We start from the raw sequence: 8,170 nt of genomic DNA on the forward strand, positions 1-8,170 counted from the left end.
CTCACCTGTTAAATAATGTTTAAAATGATGTTTCCAAACCTAAACTAATCTACTAAACTCAATTTATAAGTATAGAGACTAAACGTCAAAGGACGACCTTGATGTCCGAAAACTAGTGAAATGAACTAGTAGACATCCTTAAGTTTTGTGATGGTTTAGGAGTATCGTATGAAGTCGAAAACATATAATAATACTTTAAATAGATAAAATAATATTTTTAGGGTCAAAACGTCCATTTATGACTCCCTAAGGACCACCCAAAGAGTCCTTGAAAAGGGCCTAAGCGTTGGCAAGGAGGCTGCAAAAGCAACATGTAGAACATCCAATATTTGGGAGTGGTGGCGCATCACGCAGCCAACACTCGATATGTGAAAATTGCCTTGTGACGTGGGGCTGTCACAAACCTCACTTTCTCAAGTCAAATTCAAGAAAAAAGATTTAAAGGTGCCCCCTACGACGCGGTGCATGTCCCAGATTTGATCGCATCGTTATTAAGTCAAATTGACTTCACAAAAAGACCCAATTAAGTGAGGGGTATGTTGGGTAATTTAGAGGATGTCTATATATTGATTTTAGGTAAGTCTTATGTCATTTTTACCCACCCAAATCAGTTCCCCAATTGAAATTAAAATCACTCTCACTTCTCTCTAGTTTCTCTCACTCCTCCATAGATCCCTATTGAATAATAAGAACAAACTTTCTGTAGGATTCAAGATCAAGAATTTCCTTCATTTATTCAAGTATTATCAAGGTATGGAAGCTATTAACTCTTGGTATCTCTTTCCCAACGATATTCTTCAAAAACTTGAATTTAAAGTTCTTCAAAAACCTTGTTTCCATCCAATTTTGTAGTTCTTCTTTCTAGATGAAATTATAGTCTTAATTTGATCATTTTTGATGAATTATGTATATTTATGTGTGGATTGATGTATCCCCTAAATATTTGACCTATATCTCTACAAAGACCCATGAATCCTCTTCTTCTCCTAACACTAACTTGTTATCTAGGTTGGTTTATGATTGTAGGAGATATAATTGAACATAATTTTGTATAGTTTACTATTATATGATGATAGTGATTGGATTTTTGGTTAAGGATCATTTAATTAAGGTTAAGATCTTTGATGAGATTCTTGGAAGCCATTATTAAAACTTTCAAGATCATGAATAGTTTACTTCAATTATGTTGGTATATTCTTGATGTTGTTGTTCAATTGGAGTATGAATATGTGAGTATCATAGGAAGATGATGCCATTATGAATATGATGGCATGTTATGAATATTATGAATGTGATATGATTATAGGGGTGTGATTATGAAAGATTTAAGTGATTCTCGTGTACACCTTATTTATGACTATGATGTGATGATCTCACTAAATGTTGGGTTGTGATGAAATGAAGTTCTCCTTCGAGACTAAGAGCTATGATGATCATGATTATACAACGAGTTAGACCGTCTGGACTATATTCTAAACTAGTATTAAGGATGACCAAAATACACTTCAAAAAGGGAATTTAGCTCAGTACCGAGCGAACTAAAAAGAGAGAGGTGTCGAGTCCCAAGAGGGAAGGTAGATTCACTATTTTTCTCATGAGATAGAGACTACAATGACTATGTGAATAAAAAGAGTTTCTAGAAGCAATCTCGTATTTATTCAACTATGTGCCCCCATAGGAAGACTAGCTAGTGGATTTATCAAGATGCTACATTTATGTATGGTTCTACCTTGGCAAGTCACCAGTCCACCCCTTAATGACCTATTGTCCCTCCATCGGACATACCATGCTTGAGCCACATCCTTGAGTTGAAAAGTAACTAACTCGGCCTTCTCACTAGTAGACAACCCCATAGCATAAAGGATCTAGTAGATTTCATCAATGAACTCTTTGGGGTCTTCTTCATCCTTGGACCCGTAGAAAGTAGGAGGATTCACCCTAGTGAAACCTTGTCACAACCCGAAAGTACCCCCTAGAAGTTAGGGTGAACCCTTGGATCATGACGGGGCGTACTTGACCCCTTTGAGGTCTTGTATATCCTTTTATCTATCGATTATCACATAAGACATGAAAAGTAGTGCGAAATTAAAAATTTTCACGATAATTAATATAAAAAGGAATAATTTTATAAATACTTATAAAATCTCATCATCATAAGCCAACTTGAGACACAACATAATATCTTAGGGGCACGACCCTTTACATTGAAAGAAAATACATTGTAGGTCTTAATAATAAAACTAGGAAACATAGACTATGTCCTCGAATATATGAGGACATATGGAATCTTGAGAGAGTAGATTTTCCAAGCTTCACCTTCACATCTTCAAAAGTTTCAAGCCGATACTTATAGAGTATAGATAATTATGTGGTTAGTACAAAACAATGTACTAAGTATAGCATATGCAAAAACATGTTAAAAGGGATATTTTAGTAAAAACACATCTTCATGCCAATTAAACAAAGCATTCATGAATATAGAAGCAAAATAATATAAGGATCATTATTTAACACTTAGAAGAATTTCCACAATTTTAAACCAAAGGAAGCAATTTTTAGTAAGTAAACAAAAATTATAGTAAGTTCATTTTGACCTTTACAGCGAACTAAAATGACTCCAAAGTAGTGAAATCCCAAGGCCAAATCAAAGAGGAAATGAACTCTTTTCCGTTGGAGTTTCCATAACTAAGGATTATTCTAAGACTCACCAAGGTAAGACATGAAGGAAGTACGAATATGCCTCCTTCAATGCACACCAAAGTAATTCTCAATACTATCCCCTTTTGGCTTACTCACCTTAGGAGAACAAGCAACCATTCAATGACAATACAATAGAAGAACACTCAAATAAGACATCAAGATTTCCCTTTAGGAATGCCTACTTAGTTCAATGAGTAGATAGCATCTCATACGACCACCTACCCTAAGTAGTACACTCTTTTAGAAGGCTTGGTACCAAGACTCCCTTTTCGAAAGGTCCTACCTAGTGCAATGGATAGATAGCGTCCCATACCACCACATACCCTAAGTAGAACACTCTTTTAGAAAACTTACCACATTCATTACTTTTGTGGGGATTATCTTAACCGATATAGACCATGAGAGCTAGACATGGAATTCTGATATTAACCCCTATCGGATGAGGGATCCTCATTTGCCTAGAGTAAGGTCATTCTCTTAGATTTTTCATGGCTTGCTCAATAGCTACACCTATGTGGGCTCATAGTTAAGGGAGATTTCTACTAAGTAACTCATTCTCTACTATCGACGAGTACTCATCTCAAGAGGTACATTGGAATACAATATCTCAACTCACGAAGTGTAGCCACCTCTTCTTCATATCCTCTGGGTGCTAGACATAACCCCCACGATTCTAAACAAATATACTATAGGTTAAGGATAATTAGTGAACACCACCTTTCAACTCACGAAGGGCATTCATCCTCCGACCTAACTTAGAAAGCTCTTAGGATGTAATGAGGTTGCTACTAAACACTTCATTTCAACTCATAAAGAGTGGCCACCTCAAACCTAATTTACTTTATCTTCATATATAAATTTAAGTGTTTGTGTACATGTGCACACACTTGGATATAATCATCATTTCATTACATCAACTTTTATACATGTTTTAGACCTTCATTCAACAAATTACACACTGTACATGCCTCAAATAATCAAGACTTCATTTAGGTATAATCTAAGTCAAACATGCAATTCAAGCTTCATAATACACAACACAAGAACCATCTTCATTATCACTTCATGTCACACATTAAGACTTCAAAGCCACAGTCACATTACATACTAAGTATAATCAAATTCATCAAGTAAGCACCGCCACCATACCACTCAAAAGCAATTTATAATAAGAATTATACACTATAAGTAACTCACCATTTAACCAAGTCATCACGACCTATGACTAACTTACTCAATATTTCATCACATTAAGTTCCTTAGGGCAGTAGCTAAATCATAATAACATGAGAAAACCAAAGTTCATAAACTACAAAGTCATGCTCATTTAACCCATTTCTTAAGCAAAAATTAGATAAAAGTTTTAACATGATTTCATTAAAGTATAAACATTAAAATCATCAACTAACACTTTCATGCAAGACCCATATTTAGAGTTGAAGATAGAAGATATTAGGGTTGAAACCCTTCTTAAAAATCCATTAGAAGGGACTCCTTGAATGGAAGAGAGATCAAGAATGGATACCATACCTTATATTAGAGAAACCCCAATGATTTTGATGAAGAACTTGATCACCAACAGCCCTCCTAGCTCTGCTTGACTTCTAGCTTCCAAAGAGACTTGAGAGAGAGTTCTAAGGGAGAGGGGTTTTGAGTTTAAGGAAATGATGTCTAAAATAAGGTCGTAGGGTTTGAAATAATTTAATCTGCCTAATAAACCCTAATAATAATTTTCTAGGTTCATAAAAGACTTGGAGTGAATTTACCAAACACCCCAAGACTTGGTAGAAAATTTACAGCTTTTAGACACTCTCCATCGGCGGACCAACCAACGGACCGTTAGTCAACCAATGGCCCGTTGGTGGGGTATCGTTTGTTGGGACGTATCCTCCTTCAAGGGCAGGTTTTTCTGCATTGCAGGTCCAATTGAAGACCTATGGTCGACGGACCATTGGTTGACCAATGAACCGTCCCTTGGGTCGTCGTTTGGTCACGATTTTGGCAGCTTCATGCCAAGAGGTGGGGTAATTTTCTAAGGACCCTTGTGGGTCCTAGATGGGATCGTACCCGTACGTTAAACCCCTAAAAATTGTCGTTTATGTATTAGGAATATCCCACAACAATTTGAAAGAAAACGAACACGTAAAATTTACTCAAACACATCAAGACGCACAAGCACTTTCTAAGGCACCTTCCGAATGTCATGGATGTTCTTGGTCGTTTGACCTCCAAACTTAAAACACTGCCTAAGAACACTAACTTAACTCATATTAACTTAAAATTAACCAAAGAACCATCACAAATATCTAGTTCACCTTAGTTCATTTTAGGGTGTTACAAATCCCTTAGACGGGAGGCCATGGTAGCAACTTGTTGATTAGGTCGGGGTACAACCTCCCGATTAGCTTGGGCCATCATGGATTGGGATTGAGTAGTGGCGTCTTGTTCTTGGGTAGCAATGGCTTAATCTGTTTGAAAGAGAGTGGCCCTTATGTTATCATCTGTCAAAGGAGGAGGATTCACTGGTACTTGGTCATCATTAGCATCTTCCTCAAGATGAGGAACTTGATCACCATAGGGAGGAACTCCCTCATTCGCAATCTCTTCCCTATAACCACAATAAGAGGATTAGATGAAAAATCACACAATAAGTATACTCTAGTGGCACGATATTGGATTTCCAAAAAAAGTGAGACTTTCCTAAGCTTCACAAAGATTCCTACTCATAAGTGTGGCGCGCTTCACAATTATGAATACGAACCTACATAGGCGTGGTTGAGAGAGATATCGACTGAAAAGATATTCAACATCATGCTCTGATTCCATGTTTGTCACAACTGAGAAAAACCCCTAGATGTAACCGGCAGCGTCATCCTCTTTGAGGACTAAGAGTAGCCTATTAGCTTACATCATTACAATCATAGGTCAAATTTAGCGGAAAATTTAAAACTTTTCATTAACCTAATTGGAAGTTTACATAGACCTCTACATACACATAATATATATATATATATATATATATGTTGAGTATACATATACCCTTTATATAGGAAGATTACTTAGTCTTCTACTTTTATTGCACATAGATATATAGAAGATAACATAGTCTCAAATAGTTGTCTCATCTCATAACCATCTTACAAGAGAATATCAAATTGGTCCTAGTCCATATATAAATACAATAAGACCACAGATAGGCTATACAAGTGTTCATTACTCAAATGAAAGGAAAGAAACATAAGAGTCTTAATAATAAAATAACTTCATAGCTTGATACATCTTCATTATGTCATAGGCATGTACATCACAAGAACAACAACATCAAGTCTAGTCAAGTCAACATGGATATCATATAATTGAACACATAGTCAAGTAACTCTTTAACCAAGTCATAATAGCAACAAGTATGTACAAGAGTACATTTCAACATAACAAAAGCAAGACAATTGCCCATGAACCCCTACCAAGTCAACAAGTGCAATAACTAAGCAAATCCCCATAACCTTACTCAATGAAGTAACCCAACAAGAATCATGACTAACATCATACTTCACATAGCATAGCCTTTAAGAGTACATATCATCTTACTCTAACCATATAAACCAACATATATACACAAGTGAACTAATCAATCAAATAGTATCAACAATGTGAAAGTTCATCATATACATATCATATATCATCATAAGCATATTCATACATAAGAACATCCTCCTAAGACTCCCCTCAAGGCTAACTAGTGCAACGCCTAGGTAAAGTCGCATACCCTTACTTAGACTAAGCTAGACCCCTTAGGTTATCATAGTTAGAGTTCATTCCTTTAGTTCATTTTACCTTTTGGTAACATCTTGCCCTAACCAACATAAACCACACGAGTTAATGTGGAATTCGATGTCATGGAATCCTACACTGAAAAAAGGAAGACTACTTGCCAAGGTAGTACCAAAACATGAACATAACAAATACGTGGATCCACTATAGTTGGGAACCTCTTCATGCTACATGAATTGTAGTCTCCAATCTAAAGATTACATTGGTGATCCTACCTTCCTTATGTGGGAAGGGACACTCCTCACTCTAGTTCAATCAGTGCTAAGCTAGAGTCCATTTCTGAAATGTCTTTAATGTCTTTATTAATCATCATAGCTTATTGTAGGTCATAGGGTCTAACCCTTGTATATTCATCATCATCATAGCTCAATAAGAATTGCATGAGTATTATCCTTTCATTAAAATTCATATAGGTAAGGTTAGCACATTAACATCTTCATATCATGATAAGGCACATTGGTAAATCAATCACCATCCTTATAACATTTACATCTTAAGCCTACACCTCACAACTCAGAGTCAAGACATTTCAATTGAACATCATACCACCCTATAAATCCTAATACAAGGCATAATCCGATACAACATCACGAATTAATCATAATTAACCACAATTTGAAGTAAAGGATAGGGATCATAAGACTTACCAAGTCTCCTTCATAATTCATCATCAAGGTCTTACCATCAACCCTTAATTAAACCCAATTAGGGTATAAAATCATCATAATTCAGTGACCAACATGATAACAAGGTTAGAAGAATCACTACATCACAATTCAATACTATATCATAGCTTACGAAAAGATACTTAAGGCAATTCACAATATACTCCATAACCTAGATCATCTACTCAAGATCTAGCATGAAAGACTACAAATCACCCTAACTTGTTCATGATTAGTATAACAACATTATCTAGTAGTAATTTATCCAATAACCAAGTCAGTTGAACCAATACAACCTAATTCATATCAAGATCAAAACCTAGGGTTAAGGGGTATGGGTCATCTTCTACAAACTAGACCAAACCATCAAGATATATCATAATTAAGTTAGAATACATATTAATATATTCATAATATACCAAATAAATCATACAAATATCAATTTATAACATCAACTTCGAGATTGGATGCAACTCACTTGAAAACTCAACTTTTCAAATCAATTTGATGGATCCCTTTGAGGAAAGAGGTCTCAAAGGTGAATTAGATCACATACCTTACTAATTGATGAAGAATTTATGTTGAATTAGTCCTTTTAAAGATCCTAAACCCTCCCTTAGCTTGGTCTTCAGTGGAGTTCTTCAACTAGAGAGAGAAAGAAGAGAGAAGGAAGAGAATTTGGTTTGTGAGTTATGAGAGTTTAGGTTAATCTAATGGGGTTGGGGCATTTATATGGGGATTAATTAACTTAATTATAATTACCTTAACCCCTAAGTAACCACTTAACCCTTTAATCAATTATTTGGAACTAGTTAAAAACATTCAGCAAATTACAGTGACCAGAGATGTCAACACGATCGACGGATCGTGGGTCAATCGACGGCCACTGTGCCCTTTCGTGTTGCACATCCGTCATATTGGTCAGAGACTTTGAAAATGACCCTTCCAAGATTTTGGTTAAGTATCCATCGACG

Source organism: Solanum lycopersicum, chromosome 8 (assembly GCF_036512215.1).
Source record: "Solanum lycopersicum chromosome 8, SLM_r2.1".
Classification (NCBI taxonomy): Eukaryota; Viridiplantae; Streptophyta; class Magnoliopsida; order Solanales; family Solanaceae; genus Solanum; species Solanum lycopersicum.